Source organism: Choloepus didactylus, chromosome 4 (genome assembly GCF_015220235.1).
Source record: "Choloepus didactylus isolate mChoDid1 chromosome 4, mChoDid1.pri, whole genome shotgun sequence".
Taxonomy (NCBI): domain Eukaryota; kingdom Metazoa; phylum Chordata; class Mammalia; order Pilosa; family Megalonychidae; genus Choloepus; species Choloepus didactylus.
The window spans coordinates 63,132,406-63,156,423 of NC_051310.1; the positions used below are offsets into that span (position 1 = coordinate 63,132,406).

Below are 24,018 nucleotides of genomic sequence, written 5' to 3' on the forward strand. Positions count from 1 at the left end.
TTCTTCAGGATCTGCAGTAAGGTCACCTTTCTAATTCATTATTTTGTTTATATGTGTCGTCTCTCTTTTTGATTTGATCAGTCTAGCTAGGGGCTTGTCACATCTTGTTGATCTTCTCAAAGAACCAACTTTTGGTGTTATGTATCCTCTCTATTGTTTTTTTGTTGTTGTTGCTGTTGTTCTCTATGTCATTCATTTCTGTTTTAATCCTTGTTATTTCTTTGCTTCTACTTTATTTAGGATTGGTTTTCTGTTCATTTTCTAGCTTCTTTAGTTGATCCATTAGTTCTTTGATTTTTGCTCTTTCTTCCTTTTTAATACATGAATTTAGTGCTATACATTTCCCCCTCAGTACTGCTTTTGCTGCATCCCATAAGTTTTGGAGTTTTGTGTTCTTATTTTCATTCATCTCTATGTATTTAACAATTTCTCCTGCTATTTCTTCTTTAATCCACTGATTGTTTAGCAGCTTGTTGTTTAAACTACAGGTATTTGTGAATTTTCTAAGTCTCTGATGGTTATTGACTTCTAATTGTGGTCACAGAATGTGCTCTGAATAAATAAATCTTTTTAAATTTATTGAGACCTTTTTTATGTGCCAGCATATGATCTGTTCTGGAGAAAGTTCTATGAACACTAGAGAAGAATGTGTATCCTGGTGATTTGGGATGTAATGTTCTATATATGTCTGTAAAATCCAATTCATTTATCATACTGTTTAGGTTTTCAATTTCCTTATTGGTCTTCTGCCTGGTTAATCTATCTACAGGAGAGAGTGATGTGTTGAAGTCTCTCACAATTATTGTGGAAACATCAATTCTTCCTTTAATTTTGCCAGTGTTTCTCTCATGTATTTTGTGGCACCTTGATTGGGTGCATAAACATTCATGATTGTTATTTCTTCTTGTTGAATTGCCCCTTTTATTAGTATGTAGGGGCCTTCTTTGTCTCTCATACCATCCTTGCATTTAAAGTCTATTTGATCTAAGATTAATATTGCTACACCTGCTTTCTTTGGGCTGTAGCTTGCATGAAATAGTTTTTTTCCATCCTTTCACTTTCAATTCCTTTGTGTCCCTGTGTCTAAGATGCATCTCTTGTATGCAACATATTGATGGATCATTTTTTTATCCATTCTGTGAATCTTTATCTTTTAATTTGGGAGTTTAATCTATTTATATTCAATGTTATAACTGTTAAGGCATTATTTGAATCAGCCATCTTATTCTTTGTTTTATGTTTGTCATATATATTTTCCCTCTCTCTATTAATATCCTTTAATATACCCATACTGAATCTCTTTATTACTGAACCTTTCTCCATGTCTCTCTCTCCTTTCTTTGTTTCTCTGTTAATAGGTCTCGCTTTAGTATCTCCAATAGGGCAAGTATCTTGTTAGCAAATTCTCTCAGCATTTGTTTGTCTGTGAAAAATTTCAGCTCTCCCTCAAATTTGAAGGAGAGCTTTGCTGGATAAAGTGTTCTTGGTTGGAAATTTTTCTCACTCAGAATTTTAAATATGTCATGCCACTGCCTTCTTACCTCCATGGTGGCCACTGAGTAGTCACTACTTAGTCTTATGCTGTTTCCTTTGTAAATGGTGAATTGCTTTTCTCTTGCTGTTTTCAGAACTTGCTTCTTCACTTCTGTATTTGGCAGTCTGATCAGAATATATCTTGGAGTGGGTTTATTGGGATTTATTCTATTTGGGGTTTGCTGGATATTTATGATTTGTGTATTTATGGTGTTTAGAAGATTTGGGAAGGTTTCCCCTTCAATTTCTTTGAATACTCTTCCTATACCTTTACCCTTCTCTTCCCCTTCAGGAACACCAATGAGTCTTATATTTTGATGTTTTATATTATCTATCATTTCCCTGAGGTCCATTTCAATTTTCTCAATTTTTCCCCATTCTTTCTTTTGTTCTTTCATTGTCCATTCTGTTGTCTTCCAGGTCACTGATTCATTGTTCAGCTTCCTCTAGTCTTGTACTATGAGTATCCAGAATCTTTTTTATTTGGTCAACACTTTCTTTAATTTCCATAAGATCATCTTTTTTTCTTTACTCTTGCAATGTCTTCTTTATGCTCTTCTAGGGTCTTCTTGATGTCCTTTATATCCTGTGCCATGCTATTCTTCATGTCCTTTATATCCTGTGTCATGTTCTCATCATTCATCTTTAGTTCTTTGATTAATTGCTCCAGGTACTGTGTCTCCTCTGATCTTTTGATTTGGGTGCTTGGGCTTGGGTTATCCATATCATCTGGTTTTTCATATGCTTTAAAATTTTCTGTTGTTTTTGGTCTCTTGGCATTTGCTTAACTTGATAGGTTTCTTTAAGATTTGTAGACCTATTGAAATCTTTATCTCTAATTTGTCAGATCTACAGCTTCATGGAGTACACTTTCTGTAACTAAACAGCAGGTGGCATCCATGAGCCACCTGTTCCCTCAAGCCAATTCTCCCCTGCTTTGTCTTTGTGGAGAGTGGGGGAGTGAGTCTTGTGGGGTCCAATTGGTGTACCAAGCTTGCATGTGTATTTGGTGTTGCCCATCCTGTATATGGGGCATGTGTCTGGGTAGTCAGGGATGGGGTGGCTCTAACAATCAAATCTCCCTGGTGTTCCTGGAGTTTGAAAGTTGCTGCAATAGTCTACTCCTTCAGTTCAGTCCAGCCACAGTTTGTCTCTGCTGCTGACCCACAAGTCCTTGTTATTGGTGTAGGGCCCCTGAGACTTGTGATTGGGTCCCTCTTCCAGGACATACACCCCCAGGTCCTCTGTTGAGGGATGACTGTGCTATGTCACAGGTGAGTGCCATCCCCCTAGAGTGGTTCTGGACTGCAGGGATGTGTAGGGAGGCTCCCAGTCTGCTGAAAGGATGGCTGAATGGGATGTGTTAATTCACATTGCTCTGCCTTCCCAACTCTGGGACAACCAGCTGAGGGTTCAGGGAAGGCTAATGTCCATGCCTGATTTTGTGGTTTGTGCATGTTATTGGAAGCACTTCTGTCACAATTGGTTGTCTGGGGCAGCTCTGGGCTTTGCGGCTAGCGACAGGCAAGAGTGCTCCCTGTCCACCAGGATGATGATTGTGAGAGGATGCCCCCCTTTTCTTGGGAAGTTGTGGTGTTTAGTGAATTTTCTCAGCCACTAGATTATTGCCTTTTGTCTCAGAGCTCTCTTAGTTCTGCTGTTGTCTTCACCTGCCCAAACTGCAAGTCTTTGAGGTTTTCTGTATTGGGCTTCTTAGAGTAATTGTTTTAGAAAAAGAAAAAAGATAAAAATGAAAATAAAGGGCCCTTCTCACAGATCTAATGAGTTATTGAAATGCTAAGAGACAAAGCAATTAGGGCCATTAAGTAAAGGTCCAGGGGGCAGAGAGATCCGTTTTTCTTCTGGATTTGCATATGAGTCTCAGGGCCTGATCTCTGCCCTTCCCCTTTCTATGTTCACCAGAACCCCCAAAATCCTCCACTTTTATTTTGGGGTTTTTTCTTGCTGTTTTTTCTATCCCTATCTCCTCTCCACTGGGCTGACTGCTCCCAGATTCTCTGGTGTCTGGTCTCAGTCTATCTATGATTGGAGTTTGGTCAGTAGAATGAGTTTCCAATAAGAGCCACCACTGCAGTTCTCCCTTCTTGTTCCCAGTGCTGACAGCCCCTCCTGTCATGGGACTGAGCCTGGCAGGGAGGGGAGTGGGTCCCCTGACCACAAAAACTTACAGATTTCACTGACTTCAGCAGTTCCATGTGTTCATGAGTGTTGTATGAATTATGCCCAAAGTCAAATTGCTCTGTGGTGTCCAGTCCATGCAGTTCCTGGCTTTCTACCTACTTCCCTGGAGGAGTAATTAAAACATACACCTCACCACTCTGCCATCTTGCCCTGCCTCCTTCTTATCTTTTAAAGGATGGACAGGATGTGGATATGTGGAGATGGTTGGAAGAACATTTTTTACCTGGATTTAAGCCAACATTGAGTATGTTCCAAAGAAAAAGGATGGACAGAGAATTGGAGATAAGTAGGGATAAAGTTGCAAAGTAAATTGGGTGTCATAGAGGACATTGCATTTCAGACCTAGGAATTTGAATTTAATCTTTGAGCAATCAGACACAATTGGAGGTTTCTTGTAATAAATGCTAGGAAAAGGCTGATGCCATTCCAGAATGCCCCATAAACAGAATCATAGTATGTATTATTTTTTGTCTGGCTTCTCTCACCTAATGGAGTGCATTTGAGCCGCATTGTTGAGAGTGTCAATAGTCTGTTTATTTTTATTACTGATTGGTGCCAAATGCATGGATGCACCACAGTTTATCTGTTTACCGGTTTTTAGAATTTGGCTGATCTCCAGTTTTTGGCCATTATGAATAAATCTGCTATAAGCACATATGTACAGGTTTGATGTGAATGAATTCCATTTTTTTCATGTCAATACATGGTAGTGGGATTGCTGTGTTGTATCATAAGGGGATGTTTAAGTTTATGACAATCTCTCAAACTGTTTTCAATGGCCTTTCCCATTTTACATTTCTGCCTGCAATGCACAAGCATCCCAGCTGCTTCACATCCTCAGAATCACTTAGAGTTGTCAGTTTTTTAAGCCATTTTAATATGCAGTGCCATCTCACTGAGGTTGTAGTTGGCATTTCTGAGATGACTAATGATGCTGAGCATCTTCTCGTGGGCTTGTTGCCCATCCATGTAACTTCTATAGTGAAGAGTTATTTAAATCTCTTACCTATTTTGTAAAAAATGATTCTTGATTTTTTCACATAGACACATGCTCATAATAAATTCAGAAAATGCTGAAAAGTAAAAATAGCACAGTAAATTGCCATAAATCCCACCACCCAGAAATAAACATTTTAATATTAAGTTGACATTATTCCAGGCATTTCTGGAATATACAGATTGAAGAGCAGATAAATGGATGAATGAGTAGTTGGATATATATAAATATATATATAAATATATATATATAATATAAATATATATATTATATATATATAATATAAATATATATATAATATATATATTAAATAGCACCATGTAATACAGGCTGGTTTATTGATATATTCATATACCACAATATTCAACCTTTTCAACTGTACAATTCAATAGTTTTTTATATTCACAATGTTGTACAGCTATCACCCCTCTTAATTTAGAACATTTTTTTATCACTCCCCCAAAACAAACCCATACCCCTCCTCACCTTCTCAGCCCCTGACAACTGCTTATTTACTTTATGTCTATGAATTTGTCTTTTCTGGGCAATTCTTATGAAGGGAATCATATAACATGTCTTTTGTGTCTGGCTTCTTTCACTTAGCATCATGTTTTCATGGTTCATCTATATTGTAACATGTACTGGAACTTCATTCCTTCTTATACCAGGAAAATATTCCATTATATGGATACACCACATTTTATTTATCCATTCATTAGTTTATGGGTATTTGGTTACTTCCACTTTTCAGCTATTATAGGTACTGCTGCTAAGAACAATGTGTGCACATTTTTCTCTGGATGGATTTTTCTATTTTCTTGGGTTTAAACACCCCTGGGTGGCATTGCTCATACCCATTGTTTTGTTTTTGTTTTTTTTTCCTTACGGAATTCTGATGTATATGAAGTTTTAAATGTTGGATTATTATTATAGATGTATCTTTAAATCAGTTATCTCCAGGATAGTTCTCTCTTCAAAGTACCCAGTTTTGATGTAGATTTAATAAAGGGTTTGTAAAAGCTTGACTGTCTAATGTCCTCCAAATATAACATTACTACATCGGCATAAAAAACCAACTTGTATTGATCTAAACTGTATAAGTCTATGTAAGTTGTCCCTTCAAGTTTTTATTCTATCTTAAATATTTCTTCAGAATTTCCTTCTTTTTATAATTAATTTAGTTTCTCATTATAAGTATTTATTGATACAGCCTTTTGCACATCAGGCATTCTGTCCAATAAGGAACTGGTCTAAAATGTTCAGGGGAATGACTTCACCTGCAGTTATGATTTGTAAAATGTAGTCATGATGATTTTGTAATATTGATGGCTGTGATTTCAATGGAAATAAGATGTATAAATGTGGGTGAAAGGCATATCATTAGTTTTAGATGAGATGTGATTCTCCTGGTAAAATACCAGTATGTATGTGTGTACGTATGTATGTATGTACTTGTGTATAGAATGTGCTGCTAAACAGAACAGGCTTGTAGAAGTAAATGCATTACACAGAGGTTTGGTAATCTATCATAAACCTAAGAGAAAAAGCCCAGACTTTATATTTTTAATAACTGTGAATAGAGTTTTTTACATTAACATTTTTTTCAGAACGATCTACCTTTGTACTTTATTATTAGCCCTATTTACACAGGGCCTCAAAAAATTGGGTATAAACTCAGAATTGTTTCTCTCCACAGAAATATTTAGTAAAAGGCAAAAGATTTATAAAATCTGAAGAGAAACCAGAGTATATACATTAGCATATTTTATTACAGACATTAAGATTTGTGAAATTTCATTTCAGTAATTTCCTTCAAGAGATTAAATCATTATACTGTGTTCCCTTTTTACATAGACCTGCCTCAGTTCTAAATGGTCTTGACTTCCTCCTTCCACTATTATTTGTTGGTGTTTTAAGACAAAGACAAATGAGTGCTTTTCAAATCTGAAGTTTTTGTTTTTGCATTGGATAATATGTGTCTCATTTTTAAGAGGTGATACTCTTGTTCATCAACATTTTTCTTGATTGGTTCTTGCTTCAGTTTGCTAAAATGCTGGAATGCAATATACCAGAAATGGATTGGCTTCTATAATGGGTATTTATTAGGCTACAAATTTACAGTTCTAAGGACATAAAAATGTCCAGACTAAGACACCAGAAGAGTATACCTTCACTGAAGAAGGGCCAATGTCAACTGGAACACCTCTGTCTGATGTGAAGGCACATGGCCAGCATCTGCTGGTCCTTTGCTCCTGGATTCTAGTTTCAAAATGTTTTTCTCCAAAATGTCTCTGAGCTTCTGTCTTAGCTTCTTTCAGTTCTCTGCTTGGTTCTTCTTGGGCATCTCTCTCTAAGCATCTGGGAATTCTCTTAGCTTCTCCAGGACAAACTCTGAGCTTCATTTCTTAGCTTAGTATCCCCAAACATCTTTCTGTCTGCATCTCCAAGTGTCTTGGTCTGTGTGGGTTCTCAGCTTTGTTTAGGACTCCAGTGATCTAATTAAGACCTGCCTTGAATTGGTGGAGTCTCATCTCCATGGAACTCTAATAAATGTCTGGGTCACATCTCCATGGAAACAATCTAATCAAAAGGGTGGATTAAAATATCATGGCTTCTTCTGGGGTATATAACACTTTCAAACTAGTACAGATTTTTTCTTTTAAATGACTGGCAAATTCTTGGTGTTTTTTTTTTTTTTTTTCCCATTCAGAAGAAATTGAATCTGTCTTTACCATTCCATCTTTTCACTATATGAACAGTGATGGGCATGCATATCTGCATTTTGTTTTTAGAAAAAATCTTCTTTCAGTTCCAAGATTTAATTGAACAAATAGCAGTTCATTTATATATACCGGTTTCTTAAAGAAAACAAAATTCATGGGATTCCCCTCCCCTGAATATACTTAAGAGCCAATTCAACATCAAAATTATTTATCTTTCTTGTAATTACATGCCTGAAGAAATCTAAACTCTAATTGTGTATGTTCAATGCCAGTCTAAAGAGTGCCTACAGCTTGGGAGAGAAGCATAAATAATACAGTTGTAGTTAAATAATCATCTTATACATTTTCCTTCTTGCTAACTATGTGATTTTTTGATGTTTGAGTCTTTTTTTTTTTTTTTCTTTTTGTAGGCATAAATTTGAAATTGAAACTTGGTAAATTAAGACTACAGATTGCTTTCAGCCCCTGAAATAGTATGTTGAATCAATTTTCACCTTAACACTGGATTTGCTGGAAAGGAGGGCAGTATTTAGAAACTAATTTTAAAGATGAAAACAACTCATAAATCAGCTTTCCCTAATCTGCATGAATGAATTAGAAAAAGGCAAATAGAAAAACATCTAAAAGTAACATTGTATTAGTGGGGAACATGGATAAATTCAGTTGGTTGTATTTTATTTGATGGTGTATGACTATGTGGCAAACAGCATTTTTGGCATTTTTCATTTGTTTATAAAAATATTAGAAAATGCAACTTAATGTTAGAAATAAAGTACTTGAACAAAAGATGCCTAAATTATCTGTACTTTTATAAAGCAGAGTTAAACATTCAAAGTGTAAAAATATATTTGTGTTTATTTTGTTTGACTAGCTTGCTGCTAATTATGGCCTCATAAGTATGTGAAAGTTCTTTGATATTTTATTGTTGCCTTGTGTTTTATAAATAACATTGCTTTTGAAAATCTGATAGTATCAATATTTCAAAAGTTTTTTATGAAATATTTATGTATTTTAGAAATTACAGTAGTACCATTTTGTTTGGTCTGAGTGTTCCCAGGCATTGAAATAAATCTTGACTAAGAGATTATATATATGAGAGTGACTTCCTCATTTGTCATAATTAAAGATTTCTTTATTATGTTTCTAAAGGCATTAAATATAAAATGAAAACAAGTGAAATTAGGTGTATTTAAAGTCTTAATTTATGTTCCTTAAAGAACATCATTAGAGCTAAAACACAAGTAAGACATTGGATCATGGGTCATTAAAAGCATATATCTGACAGCAGGTTCATGTTCAGTATCTCATCTACTTCTATGACAATTGCAATAACAAAATTGATAACAGTTTTGAAGAGGTATTTCACAAAAAGTATACATAATTTCTCAGTAAAAGCTTGAGAAGAAATGAGACTTGAATTCTTATCTTAGAAATGAAGGTTCAAACCACTGTGAATACCATTTCAAATCTCAGAATGCAATAAAGTTTAAAGAATTTGAGTACAAAGTTTGACATATTGGAGGAGATGGAATTCTCACAGATTTATGGTGGGAGTGGAAAAGGGAATATAGAATTTTAAAAATGACTTGTCAGTATCTACTATGAAAAAACATGCTTTTTTATTTGATATTTTGGTATCAAGAGTGATGATACTGATAACAGTAATAGCTAATGGTTCATGCATAGACACTATGCATCAGGCACTGAGAAATCTTTTTTCATTAGAGAAGTTGTGGATGTACCTAACAATCATGCATAAAATACAGTGTTACCATATACTGCCCTATTAATGATGTCCTGTATTGGTGTGGAAGATTTTTACAATTGCTGATTGCACATTTTTATAATTGTACTGTTAACTATAGTCCATGGTTAACTTAATGTTCACTGTTTCCCTACTGTAGTTCTATGGATTTTAAAAAAAAATATTACATTTCCATACACACAATCAAACATTTCCCCTTTAAATCATTCAGATGTATATTTTAGTGTTAATTACATTCATAATGTTGTGCTACCATTACCACCATCCACAACCAAAACATGTCCATCATTCTAAATAGAAATTCTGTACATTTTAAGCCTTAACTGCCCATTCACTATCTACTCCTTGTCCCCTGGTAGCCTACAAGTTCTGATTCTCTGAGTTTGTTCATTCTAATTATTAAATAAACTGTGAGATCATACTATATTTGTCCTTTTTTTCTGGCTTATTTCACTAAACATGTCTTCAAGAACCACATGTGTTGTTGTTTGTACCAGGACATCATTCCTTTTTATGGTTGAATGATATTCCATTGAATATACATACCATATTTTATTTATCCATTCAGAGGTTGATGGACACTGGATTGTTTCTTTCTTTTAGCAATTGTGAATGATGCCACTGTGAAAATTGTGCAAATATCTGTTTGAGTCCCTGCTTTCCATTCTTGTAGGAATATACTTAGTAGAGGGATTGCTGGGTCATATAGGTTGTACTATAGTGTACTTGTCTTCTAGTGTGGCTGCACCATTTTACATTGCCAGAAGCAATTAAAATGTTCATATTTTACCATATACACTCCAGCAATAGTTATTTTCCATTTTTTAAAACAGCAGTCATTCTAATGGGTGCAAAATAGTATCTCATTGTGGTTTTGATTTGCATTTCCCTGATGACAAAAGGTAATAAGCATCTTTTCAAGTGCTTTATGGCCATTTGTATAGCTTCTCTAGAGCACTGTCTATTCAAGTCTTTTGTCTGTTTTTTAATTGGGTTGTTTGTCTTTTTCTCTTCAGTTTAAAGTATTCTTTATATTTTCTTGATATCAAAACCTTATTACTGTGAGTCATTGACTGTATACTTCGGGTTAAGTTTTTGGTGTGTGAATATAGCTCAATAAATTACATTATAAATTTTATCACATATGTGGTTTCCAAATGTTTTCACCCATTTTGTAGATTTTCATTATAATTTCATGATAAATTCCTTTGATTTGTGAAAGTTTTTAATTTTGATGTGGTCCCTGTTCTCTATTCTTTTTTCTTTTGTTGCTTGTCTTTTATTGCCTAACATGGAATGTCTTTACATTTATTTAGACCTTCTTTGATATCTTCTAACCATGTTTTGTAGATGTCTGTGTACAAGTCCTTTACATTTTTGGTTTGATTTGTTCCTAGATATTTGAATCTTATGGTTGCAACTGTGAATGGAATTTTTATTGCTTTATTCTTCTGATTGTTCATTGCTTGCTTATATAAACACTACAGATTTTTGGGTGTAGATATTGTACCCTGCAAGTTTCCTGAATTCATTTATTAGCTCTTAGAGTTTTGCTGTGGATTTTGCCAGATTTTCTGTACATAGGCTCACATCATTTGCAAATAGAGAAAATTTTATTTCTTTTTTAATTGGGTGCCTTTTATTTCTTTTCCTTGCTTTGTTCAGGCAAAAACTTCCACTGCAATGTTAAATAATAGTAATGACAGTAGACACCTTTGTTCCTGATATTAGAAATAGTTTTCATTGAGTAGGATATTAGCTGTAGATTTTTCTTATATGCCCTTTATCATGAAAAAGAAGATTCCTTTTATTCCTAGTATTATAAGTATTTTTATAAAGAAAGAATGCTGAATTTTGTCAAATGACCTTTTGCACCAGTTGAGATGGTCATTTCTTTTCTCTTCATTGTGTTAATATGGTAGATTACATTAATTGATTTTTTTTTTTATTTTGAACCAACCTTGCATACCAGGGATTAATTCCACTTGATCATGGAATATTATTCTTTAAATATACTATGGGATTTGGTTTCCTAGTATTTTGTTGAGGGTTATTTCATCTATATTCATAAGAGATACTGTAATAGAATATTCTTTCCTTCTGATATCTTTATCTGGCTTTGTTGTGAAGGTAACCATGACCTTGTAGAATAAATTAAGGGGATTTCTTTCCTCTTCAAATTTTTGGAGAAGTTTGAGCAGAATTAGAGCTGTCTTCTTGGAATGTTCAGTAGAATTCCCCTGAGAATCCATTTGGTCCTGAGCATTTCTGTTGGCAGGTTTTTGATTACTGACTCAATCTCTTTACTACTAATTGGTTAGCTAAGATCTTTTATTTCCTCTTAAATCAATCTCAGTAATTTGTGTGTTTCTAAGAATATGTGCATTTCATCCAGGTTATCTAATTTATTAATATACCTTTGTTCATACTATCATCATATAGTCTGTTCTATTTCAGCATTGTCAGTAGTATTGTTCCTCTTTTAATTTTTGGTTTTCCTTTTTTGTATTCTTTCTCTTTTTTCTTTTTCAGTCTAAGTAAAGTTTTGTCAATTTTATTGATCCTTACAAAGGACAAATTTATTTTTGTTGTTTTGTTGATTATTTCTATTTTTGATCTTTTATGTTTTCTATTTCATTTATTTCCTCTGTAATCTTTGTTATTGCCATCCTTCTGCTCACCATGGATTTAGTTTTCTTCAAAATATTTCCTCATTTCACTTGTGAATTCATTTTTAACCTGTTGTTTGAGAATGTTCTTTAATTTCCATATTTGCCAATGTTCCATTTCTCCTATTATTGATTTCTACCTTCATTCTATTGTTGTCAGAATATACGCATTGTATGCTCTCAATATTTTTTAAGATATTGAAACTTGTTTGTGACCTAATGTTTGTTTTATTCAGAGAATGATCCATGCACACTCAAGAAGACTTTATATTCTCTTGTTGCCATTTTGTTGGGCTAAGTGTTCTATGTATGTCTGTTAGTACCAACTAGTTAAGAATATCTCTCAAATTTTGTATTTTTTTATTGGTTTACTGACTAGTATTCAATACATTATTGGCAGTGGTGTATTAAAGCCTCCTACTATTAATGTAGAACTGTCAGTTTCTCCTTTCAAATCTATTAATATTTGCTTGATATATTTTTGGGCTCTGCTACTAGGTGCATATATGTTGATAATTGTTCCATCTTCTCATTGAATTGACCCATTTATCACTTTATAATAACTGTCTTTTACCCTCATAATTCTTTTTCACCTAAAGTGTATTTTGTCTGATATTACTACAGCTATTCCAGCTCTCCTTTTTTACTTCTTGCATGGTAAAATTTTTTCCATTCACTCACTTCCAATCTTCTTGTGTTTTTGAATTTATTGTCTTCCTTTTTTATAGGGGAAAACAACTAATAAACCTAATCAATGCCACATTAGATGTGACACACCCTAATTACACAGATACCAAATCTATCCAAGGCTTCATTCTGTGGGACACACCCTGTTCACTTTGATTGGATTTTTCAGATAATTAAAAATGTAAACCTCATAAACAGTTAAAAATGCCTTTCATTTATTCATTCAGTGAGTACTTTTGACTGATTTCTTTGTACCAGGAAATTGCTGAATCCTAGAGATACAGCAGGAAATCAGACATGCTGGATCTCTATGTACAAAAAGATGGAATTCCCTGGAAGAGGTGTGTAATTAAAAATAAAGTGCAGGGGCAAGCTTGAAGGTCACAACACAGTGAGAGTGGGCACAGGGGTTCAGCACCTACAAGCTTGGCTGGCCACCAGCCCTGGTTATTGCACATGGCACAGTGGGCACCCAGGTGGTGGGTGGAGCACTGGGCATCCTGTCACAGCCCAGGCACCTCCCAAGCCCAATGCACTGGCATACTCTATTGCCCAGTTGTGCCAGCCAGCCAGAAGAGCCAGGGCAAGAAGCTATTTTTAAATGGGCAGTTCATGGAGGTGGCTCTCAAGTACTCAGCAGCAATCATGCAAGTAATAATAATTGTAATGATACTTATATTAATGTTAATAATATAATAAATAGTATCATAATAATATTTCATAAGCCTAAAAATTCTTAAGAATCTCATCAAGTTTTAAATGCTATAAATACTAGGAAAGATAAAGAAGCTGCACAGACATTTTAGCCATCACTGAACCAAAAGATTTGCCAGTGTTGTTGAGTAATCAACTTGAAGGGGATATGTTCCTCCTCCTCATTCAGTCTCTGAAAACTAACCTTATTAATGACACTAATTAACAAGGGACAAAGGGAGCAAATTAAACAGCTATTTGGTGACCTTTCAGAAACACAAAACAACCAGTTCACTTTAGAAGATGTACAGGCTCTCAAAAGGCATTCTGAGTTTTAAATCAAAATTACTGAGATTTCTTCCATGCATGTATGTGTTCCTCTGATGCTAATGAGATGGTACTGTAATAGAATTGCATGGATAAAGCCTGTTTCAGAAAAGATCTCATGGTCTGGACAATAAACTATTTTACTTATTTTTATACCCAGAACATGTGTATTATACAATGTGCTTTTTATTAGTTGCAAATATTTTCTTATGTACCAGAGAGTTAACATCTTTATATTTAATAGTAAGTATAAAATATGCATATTTGGAACTCATTCAAAATGCATTGATAGTTATAGTATATATTTTATTTTAATAATCCACTGATTAAAATTTTGAGATAATTGCATGTCTTTGGGCTATGAAGGAGTCCTAATGATGCCTGAAATGTATTTCTTCAAATTCATTTTTAAAAATGAAAGTCACTATGAAATTCTTGGTAGTGGTGTTATTTGCTGTCCTTACTAGTATATTGTATTGTATGATGTTATTTTTCTTATCATTTTTTTCTTATTGCTAAAAAAAAACAATTTGTAGTAATCAATATGTTCAAGTGCTGATTGTGGTGATAAATGTACAACTTTATGATGATACCATGAACAACTGATTGTACACTGTGGATAAATGTATTCTATGTGAATATAACTCTATAAAATTGTAGGAAAAATATATATATAGGAGTAAAAGTGTTGGAGAAAACATGGTGAGAGGGATGTACCTATTTACTGTTGATGAGCAAGCAGAATGGTGTAGTCTTTCTGAAGGTCAGTGTGGTTGTTCCACAAAAAGTTAAGTATGTGGGGACCAAAAGGTCCTGAAACCTCATTATGGGGTATGTCATTTAAAGATCTGAGAGCAGAGACATGAATGAACATTTGCAAACCGGTGTTCATGAAGGCAGTAATCATGATTTGCAAAGGGTGCCAATGACCTAAGGGTACACTGACTGAAGAATGGAATGTGTACTGTGGTGTATGCATACAGTGGAACATTGAGCAACTACAAGAAGGAGTGAAGCTGTGAGACACACAACAAGGTGAATGGATCCTGTACACAGTATTTGAGTGAAGTACACCAGAAATAAAGGCAAACACTTTAATGCCTCACCAATATGGACTAACTACAATGTGTAAACTCAGAATTGAATCATAGAACATAGCCTAACATGGACATAATTATTGTAATAGTCCCTAGATTGTAAGCTGTTACAGCAGTTAACTCTACCCCTGAATTGCAATGCCTATCTCTAAACTTTGGGATGCTGATCCCTTAGCATATAACCTGATCGGTCTCTGGAACAACACATATCTCTGAGACACCTGAAACTCAGAGCTAGAGCTCGGCAGATGTGAATGTCAGTATTAGTGCATACAGCCACTGTTAAAAAAAAAAAAAAAAGCTGAAAAAGAGCCCAGACTTCAATTAGTGATATGAACGAAGCAGGTGTGGTTAAGATCAGGGCAAGCCAGGCCACAGGGTAAAGATTGAAACTGATTGTGTTTTAAAACTTCAACTTCCATATGAGACCAAGGGAAGAGATATCTATTTGGTACAGGATCTAAATTGTCTAAATGGTACAACTGTACAGTTGATTTGTTCAAACACCACAATTGCATGGAACTTTGAATAGGCAGTGAGATACAGTAGGTTAGTATAGGCTGAAGTGAAATAGTGACACAACCCAGAGCAATTTGGGCAGATAATAAAAAAATATATTTACAGCTCCCCCCCCCCAGCCCTGAGGATCTGGGGGAAGGTGTTGATGTGTTGGACTTCCTCACCTGGACTGGTGTTGATGTTGTCAAAAACATTGGGACTGGCGGTTTGATGTGCTGAGCCCTCAAGCATGGGACATGCCCTTATGAAGCTCATAACTGCAAAGGAGAGGCTAAACTTGCATATAATTGTGCCTAAGGGTCTCCCCCTGAGTATCTCTTTGTTGCTCAGATGTGGCCCTCTCTCTCTAACTGAGCCATCTCAACAGGTGAACTAGCTGCCCCCCCCCATGTGGGACCCAACTCCCAGGGGTGTAAATCTCCCTGGCAATGCAGAATATGACTCCTGGGGATGAATGAGGACCCAGCATCATGGGACTGAGAGTATCTTCTTGACCAAAAGTGGGATGCAAAATGAGATGAAATAGTTTCAGTGGCTGAGAGATTTCAAATAGAGTCGAGAGGTCACTCTGGTGGACATTCTTATGCACTATATAGATAACACCTCTTAGGCTTTAATGTATTGGAATAGCTAGAAGTAAATACCTGAAACTACCAAACTCCAACCCAGCAGTCTGGACTCCTGAAGACAATTATATAATAATTTAGGTTACAAGGGGTGACAGTGTGATTGTGAAGACCTTGTGGATCACACCCCCTTTATCTAGTGTATGGATGAGTGGAGAAATGGGGATAAAAACTAAAGGACAAATGGGGTGGGATGGGGGCATGATTTGGGTGTTCTTTTTTCACTTTCATTTTTTTATTCTTGTTCTGGTTCTTTCTGATGTAAGGAAAATGTTCAGAAATAGATTGTGTTGATGAACACATAACTATGTTATCATACTGTGGACAGTGGATTGTGTACCATGGATGATTGTATGGTGTGTGAATGTATTTCAATAAAACTGAATTTAATAAAAAAAGGGACACAGTTGAGACATAAGGAAATATAGAATGTAAGCTTTGTATCATTGTTGAATCTCTTGTACTTCTTAGCTGTGTTTAATGGGATTGCATAAAAGAATGTTCTTATTCATGGGAAGTGTATATGTGAATTATAGTGTTTGTTCAAGGATGTGTGCAGCTAGCTCTCATATGTTCAGAAGACAGAGCAACAGATGATGGATGATAGATAGGGAGGGAGAGAGGCAAAGAAACAGCGATGTGACAGCATGTTAAAGTTGGTGCATTGCGCTATTGGGGGAGGGGGGTCTGGGTATGATGGAGTTCTGTGTATGGGGTTAGTATTGTTTTTGCAACTGTTCCTATAACCTTGAATTTATTTCAAAATAAAAAATTAATTAATTAAAACAAGTGAAAGTCATTAACAGTAATTATTGCATCACCTTTATTTCCTGCTAAGGTATACATATATATTGTTTTATATGACTTATGAATTACATTCAATTAAGGTGATATACAACACTTAAGTCTATCATGTGATTGTTAAATAAATTGTTTTATTAATTTAAAAAAATAAGTAAAGAGCCTCCTGATCCGTATGCCTCCCCATGGTATGGGGCTGCCTTCTTTTGTGGCCCTGAAGCTGCCTGGCAACATGCAGAAAGGGATCTGGGTCAGCTAGGAAGAGGAGCTGCTGCATGGTAGTGCATTCACTGAGGAGCCAGAGAAAGAAAGGAGAGGCACAGGGACACCAACTTGAACAAGTTTAAATCATTGCAGGAGGGTAAAGTTGATCAGTTTATGATCTTTACACAATCCAGTGAAAAAACAGCAGTATGTTGTCTATCCCAAAATGACTGGAAGTTAGATGTTGCAACAGACATGGGAGAATGTAACAGGATAATTTGACAGAAAGAAGTTAGAACAACTGTGCAATAGATACAAAGAAATCCAAGATGAAAATAGAATTGGAATAGACAGTAGACAGCCATTCTGTGATGACTGAGAATCAATCCCACTATCCACTCATTCCACTGCATGGAAGTTGAGAGAAGCAGCACAACTTGAGTTCTCCAAACAGGAGTTCATAAATGACATGAAAGAATTAGGATGTGACAGCACAGAAAAATCAAAGGGCCCAATACCCAAGATTGAACAAGAATTGAAAACACCAGGAGGATTTAATGATTTTACCAGTTTACTTTTTTTTTTTTTAGTTATTTATTTTATTTATTTTTTTTAATCTTCATTTTATTGAGATATATTCATATACCACGCAGTCACACAAAACAAATCGTACTTTCGATTGTTCACAGTACCATTACATAGTTGTACATTCATCACCCAAATCAATCCCTGACACCTTCATTAGCACACACACAAGAATAACAAGAATAATAATTAGAGTGAAAAAGAGCAATTGAAGTAAAAAAGAACACTGGGTACCTTTGTCTGTTTGTTTCCTTCCCCTATTTTTCTACTCATCCATCCATAAACTAGACAAAGTGGAGTGTGGTCCTTATGGCTTTCCCAATCCCATTGTCACCCCTCATAAGCTACATTTTTATACAACTGTCTTCGAGATTCATGGGTTCTGGGTTGTAGTTTGATAGTTTCAGGTATCCACCACCAGCTACCCCAATTCTTTAGAACCTAAAAAGGGTTGTCTAAAGTGTGCATAAGAGTGCCCACCAGAGTGACCTCTCGGCTCCTTTTGGAATCTCTCTGCCACTGAAGCTTATTTCATTTCCTTTCACATCCCCCTTTTGGTCAAGAAGATGTTCTCCGTCCCACGATGCCAGGTCTACATTCCTCCCCGGGAGTCATATTCCACGTTGCCAGGGAGATTCACTCCCCTGGGTGTCTGATCCCACGTAGGGGGGAGGGCAGTGATTTCACCTTTCAAGTTGGCTTAGCTAGAGAGACAGGGCCACATCTGAGCAACAAAGAGGCATTCGGGAGGAGGCTCTTAGGCACAACCATAGGGAGGCCTAGCCTCTCCTTTGCAGCAACCGTCTTCCCAAGGGTAAAACCTGTGGTAGAGGGCTCAACCCATCAAACCACCAGTCCCCTATGTCTGTGGTCATGTTAGCAACCATGGAGGTGGGGTAGGCGAATACCCCTGCATTCTCCACAGGCTTCCTCAAGGGGGCACTACATCTTTTTTTTTTCCTTGTTTTTCTTTTTTTTTTTTTTTTTAACTTTCCCTTCTTTTTAAATCAACTGTATGAAAAAAAAGTTAAAAAGAAAACAAACATACAATAAAAGAACATTTCAAAGAGACCATAACAAGGGAGTAAGAAAAAGACAACTAACCTAAGATAACTGCTTAACTTCCAACATGTTCCTACTTTACCCCAAGAAAGTTACCTAATATAGCAACATTTCTGTGAACTTGTTCCCACTATATCCATCAGAAATTAACAGACCATAGTGATTCCTGGGCATCCCCAGAACGTTAAATAGCTTATCTGTTCTTCTTGGATTATTGTTCCCCCTTCCTTAATTGCTCTCTATTGCTAGTTCCCCTACATTCTACATTATAAGCCATTTGTTTTACATTTTTCAAAGTTCACATTAGTGGTAGCATATAATATTTCTCTTTTTGTGCCTGGCTTACTTCGCTCAGCATTATGTCTTCAAGGTTCATCCGTGTTGTCATATGTTTCACGAGATCGTTCCTTCTTACTGCCGCGTAGTATTCCATCGTGTGTATATACCACATTTTATTTATCCACTCATCTGTTGAAGGACATTTGGGTTGTTTCCATCTCTTGGCAATTGTGAATAATGCTGCTATGAACATTGGCGTGCAGATATCTGTTTGTGTCACTGCTTTCCGATCTTCCGGGTATATACCAAGAAGTGCAATCGCTGGCTCGAATGGTAACTCTATATCTAGTTTTCTAAGGAACTGTCAGACTGACTTCCAGAGTGGCTGAACCATTATACAGTCCCACCAACAATGAATAAGAGTTCCAATTTCTCCACATCCCCTCCAGCATTTGTAGTTTCCTGTTTGTTTAATGGCAGCCATTCTAACCGTTGTTAGATGGTATCTCATTGTGGTCTTAATTTGCATCTCTCTAATAGCTAGTGAAGCTGAACATTTTTTCATGTGTTTCTTGGCCATTTGTATTTCCTCTTCAGAGAACTGTCTTTTCATATCTTTTGCCCATTTTATAATTGGGCCGACTGTACTATTGTCATTGAGTTGTAGGATTTCTTTATATATGCAAGATATCAGTCTTTTGTCAGATACATGGTTTCCAAAAATTTTTTCCCATTGAGTTGGCTGCCTCTTTACCTTTTTGAGAAATTCCTTTGAGGTGCAGAAACTTCTAAGCTTGAGGAGTTCCCATTTATCTATTTTCTCTTTTGTTGCTTGTGCTTTGGGTGTAAAGTCTAGGAAGTGGCCGCTTAATACAAGGTCTTGAAGATGTTTTCCTACATTATCTTCTAGGAGTTTTATGATACTTTCTTTTATATTGAGATCTTTGGTCCATTTTGAGTTAATTTTTGTGTAGGGGGTGAGGTAGGGGTCCTCTTTCATTCTTTTGCATATGGATATCCAACTCTCCCAGCCCCATTTGTTGAAAAGACCATTATGACTCAGTTCAGTGACTTTGGGGGCCTTATCAAAGATCAGTCGGCCATAGATCTGAGGGTCTATCTCTGAATTCTCAATTTGATTCCATTGATCTATATGTCTATCTTTGTGCCAGTACCATGCTGTTTTGGCAACTGTGGCTTTATAATAAGCTTCAAAGTGAGGGAGTGTAAGTCCTCCCACTTCGTTTTTCTTTTTTAGAGTGTCTTTAGCAATTCGAGGCATCTTCCCTTTCCAAATAAATTTGATAACTAGCTTTTCCAAGTCTGCAAAGTAGGTTGTTGGAATTTTGATTGGGATTGCATTGAATCTGTAGATGAGTTTGAGTAGAATTGACATCTTAATGACATTTAGCCTTCCTATGCATGAACATGGAATATTTTTCCATCTTTTAAGGTCCCCTTCTATTTCTTTTAGTAGAGTTATGTAGTTTTCTTTGTATAGGTCTTTTACATCTTTGGTTAAGTTGATTCCTAGGTACTTGATTTTTTTAGTTGCTATTGAAAATGGTATCTTTTTCTTGAGTGTCTCTTCAGTTTGTTCATTTCTAGCATATAGAAACATTACTGACTTATGTGCATTAACCTTGTATCCCGCTACTTTGCTAAAGTTGTTTATTAGCTCTAGTAGCTGTATCATCAATTTCTCAGGGTTTTCTAGATATAAGATCATATCGTCTGCAAACAATGAGAGTTTTACTTCTTCTTTTCCAATTTGGATGCCTTTTATTTCTTTGTCTTGCCGGATTGCCCTGGCTAGCACTTCCAGCACAATGTTGAATACCAGTGGTGACAGCGGGCATCCTTGTCTTGTTCCTGATCTTAGAGGGAAGGCTTTTAGTCTCTCACCATTGAGTACTATGCTGGCTGTGGGTTTTTCATATATGCTCTTTATCATGTTGAGGAAGTTTCCTTCAGTTCCTACCTTTTGAACTGTTTTTATCAAAAAGGGATGTTGGATTTTGTCAAATGCTTTTTCAGCATCTATTGAGATGATCAATTGATTTTTCCCTTTTGACTTGTTAATGTGTTGTAATACATTGATTGATTTTCTTATGTTGAACCATCCTTGCATGCCTGGAATAAACCCCACTTGGTCATGGTGTATGATTTTTTTAATGTGTCTTTGGACTCGATTTGCAAGTATTTTGTTGAGGATTTTTGCATCTACATTCATTAGGGAGATTGGCCGGTAGTTTTCCTTTTTCGTAGCATCTTTGCCTGGTTTTGGTATTAGATTGATGTTAGCTTCATAAAATGAGTTAGGTAGTGTTCCATTTTCTTCAATGTTTTGAAAGAGTTTGAGTAAGATTGGTGTCAGTTCTTTCTGGAAAGTTTGGTAGAATTCCCCTGTGAAGCCATCTGGCCCTAGGCATTTATTTGTGGGAAGATTTTTGATGACTGATTGGATCTCTTTGCTTGTGATGGGTTGGTTGAGGTCTTCTATTTCTTCTCTGGTCAGTCTAGGTTGTTCATATGTTTCCAGGAAATTGTCCATTTCCTCTACATTATCCAGTTTGTTGCCATACAGTTGTTCATAGTATCCTCTTATAATTTTTTTAATTTCTTCAGGATCTGCAGTTATGTCACCTTTTTCATTCATTATTTTGTTTATATGGGTCTTCTCTCTTTTTGATTTTGTCAGTCTAGCTAGGGGCTTGTCAATCTTGTTGATCTTCTTAAAGAACCAACTTTGGTGATATTTATCCTCTCTATTGTTTTTTTGTTCTCCATGTCATTTATTTCTGCTTTAGTCCTTGTTATTTCTTTTATTGTACTTGGTTTAGGATTGGTTTGCTGTTCATTTTCTAGCTTCTTCAGTTGATCCATTAGTTCTTTGATTTGGGCTCTTTCTTCCTTTTTAATATATGCGTTTAGTGCTATAAATTTCCCCCTTAGCACTGCTTTTGCTGCATCCCATAGGTTTTGGTATGTTCTGTTCTCATTTTCATTCGTCTCTATATATTTAGCAATTTCTCTTGCTATTTCTTCTTTAACACACTGATTGTTTAGGAGTGTGTTGTTTAACCTCCAGGTATTTGTGAATTTTCTAAGTCTCTGATGGTTATTGACTTCTAATTGTATTCCATTGTGGTCAGAGAATGTGCTTTGAATAATTTCAATCTTTAAATTTATTGAGGCTTGTTTTATGTCCCAGCATATGATCTATTCTGGAGAAAGTTCCGTGAGCACTAGAAAAGTATGTGTATCCTGGTGATTTGGGATGTAATGTCCTGTATATGTCTGTTAAATCTAATTCATTTATCAGATTGTTTAGGTTTTCAATTTCCTTATTGGTCTTCTGTCTGGTTGATCTATCTATAGGAGAGAGTGAAGTGTTGAAGTCTCCCACAATTATTGTGGAAACATCAATTGCTTCCTTTAGTTTTGCCAGTGTTTCTCTCATGTATTTTGTGGCACCTTGATTGGGTGCATAGACATTTACGATTGTTATTTCTTCTTGCTGAATTGCCCCTTTTAATAGTATGTAGTGGCCTTCTTTGTCTCTCAAAACATCCCTGCATTTGAAGTCTATTTTATCTGAGATTAATATTGCTATACCTGCTTTCTTTTGGCTGTAGCTTGCATGAAATATTTTTTTCCATCCTTTCACTTTCAGTTTCTTTGTGTCCCTGTGTCTAAGATGAGTCTCTTGTATGCAACATATTGATGGTTCATTTTTTTTGATCCATTCTGCGAATCTATATCTTTTAATTGGGGAGTTTAATCCATTTACATTCAACGTTATAACCGTGAAGGCATTTCTTGAATCAGCCATCTTATCCTTTGGTTTATGTTTGCCATATTTTTCCCTCTCTCTATTAATATCCTTTATTGTACCCATACCGAATCTCTTTAGTACTGAACCTTTCTCCAAGTCTCTCTGTCCTTTCTTTGTTTCTCTGTCTGTAGGGCTCCCTTTAGTATCTCCAGTAGGGCAGGTCTCTTGTTGGCAAATTCTCTCAGCATCTGTTTGTCTGTGAAAAATTTAAGCTCTCCCTCAAATTTGAAGGAGAGCTTTGCTGGATAAAGTATTCTTGGCTGGAAATTTTTCTCACTCAGAATTTTAAATATATCGTGCCACTGCCTTCTTGCCTCCATGGTGGCTGCTGAGTAGTCACTACTTTGTCTTATGCTGTTTCCTTTGTATGTGGTGAATTGCTTTTCTCTTGCTGCTTTCAGAACTTGCTCCTTCTCTTCTGTGTTTGACAGTGTGATCAGTATATGTCTCAGAGTGGGTTTATTTGGATTTATTCTATTTGGGGTTCGCTGAGCATTTATGATTTGTGTATTTATGTTGTTTAGAAGATTTGGGAAGTTTTCCCCAGCAATTTCTTTGAATAGTCTTCCTAGACCTTTACCCTTTTCTTCCCCTTCTGGCACACCAATGAGTCTTATATATGGACGTTTCATATTATCTATCATCTCCCTGAGGTCCATTTCGATTTTTTCAATTTTTTCCCCATTCTTTCTTTTATGCTTTCATTTTCCATTCTATCATCTTCCAGGTCACTGATTCATTGTTCAACTTCCTCTAGTCTTGTACTATGAGTGTCCAGAATCTTTTTAATTTGGTCAACAGTTTCTTTAATTTCCATAAGATCATCCATTTTTTTATTTAGTCTTGCAATGTCTTCTTTATGCTCTTCTAGGGTCTTCTTGATTTCCTTTGTCTCCCGTACTATGGTCTCATTTTTCATCTTTAGTTCTTTGAGTAGCTGCTCTAGGTGCTGTGTCTCTTCTGGTCTTTTGATTTGGGTGCTTGGGCTTGGGTTATCCATATCGTCTGGTTTTTTCATATGCTTTATAATTTTCTGTTGTTTTTGGCCTCGTGGCATTTGCTGAACTTGATAGGGTTCTTTTAGGATTTGTAGACCAATTGAAGCCCTTATCTCTAATTTATCAGATCTACAGCTTCGTGGAGTACACTTTCTCTAACTAACCAGCAGGTGGTGTCCACGAGCCACCTGTTCTCCACAAGCCAGTTCTCCCCTGCTTAGCCTTTTTGGTGAGTCGGGGAGTGAGTCTTGTGGGGTCCAATTGGTGTACCAAGCTTGCGTGTGTAGTTGGTCTTGCCTGCCCTGTATATGGGGCATGTTTCTGGGCAGTCAGGGAGGGGGGGGGGCTCTAACAATCAAATCTCCCTGGTGATCCTAGAGTTTTAAAGCTGCTGCAATAGTCTAATCCTTCAG

At 36.0% G+C, this 24,018-nt stretch overlaps 1 non-coding gene across 1 annotated transcript; it reads right to left on the bottom strand.

Moving 5' to 3' along the window:
* Positions 1-6,366: 6,366 nt before the first annotated feature.
* On the bottom strand, positions 6,367-6,482 carry LOC119533759. The gene has a single exon (XR_005216865.1). It is a non-coding gene; the product is annotated as a U5 spliceosomal RNA (small nuclear RNA).
* Between the last annotated feature and the right edge of the window lie 17,536 nt (positions 6,483-24,018).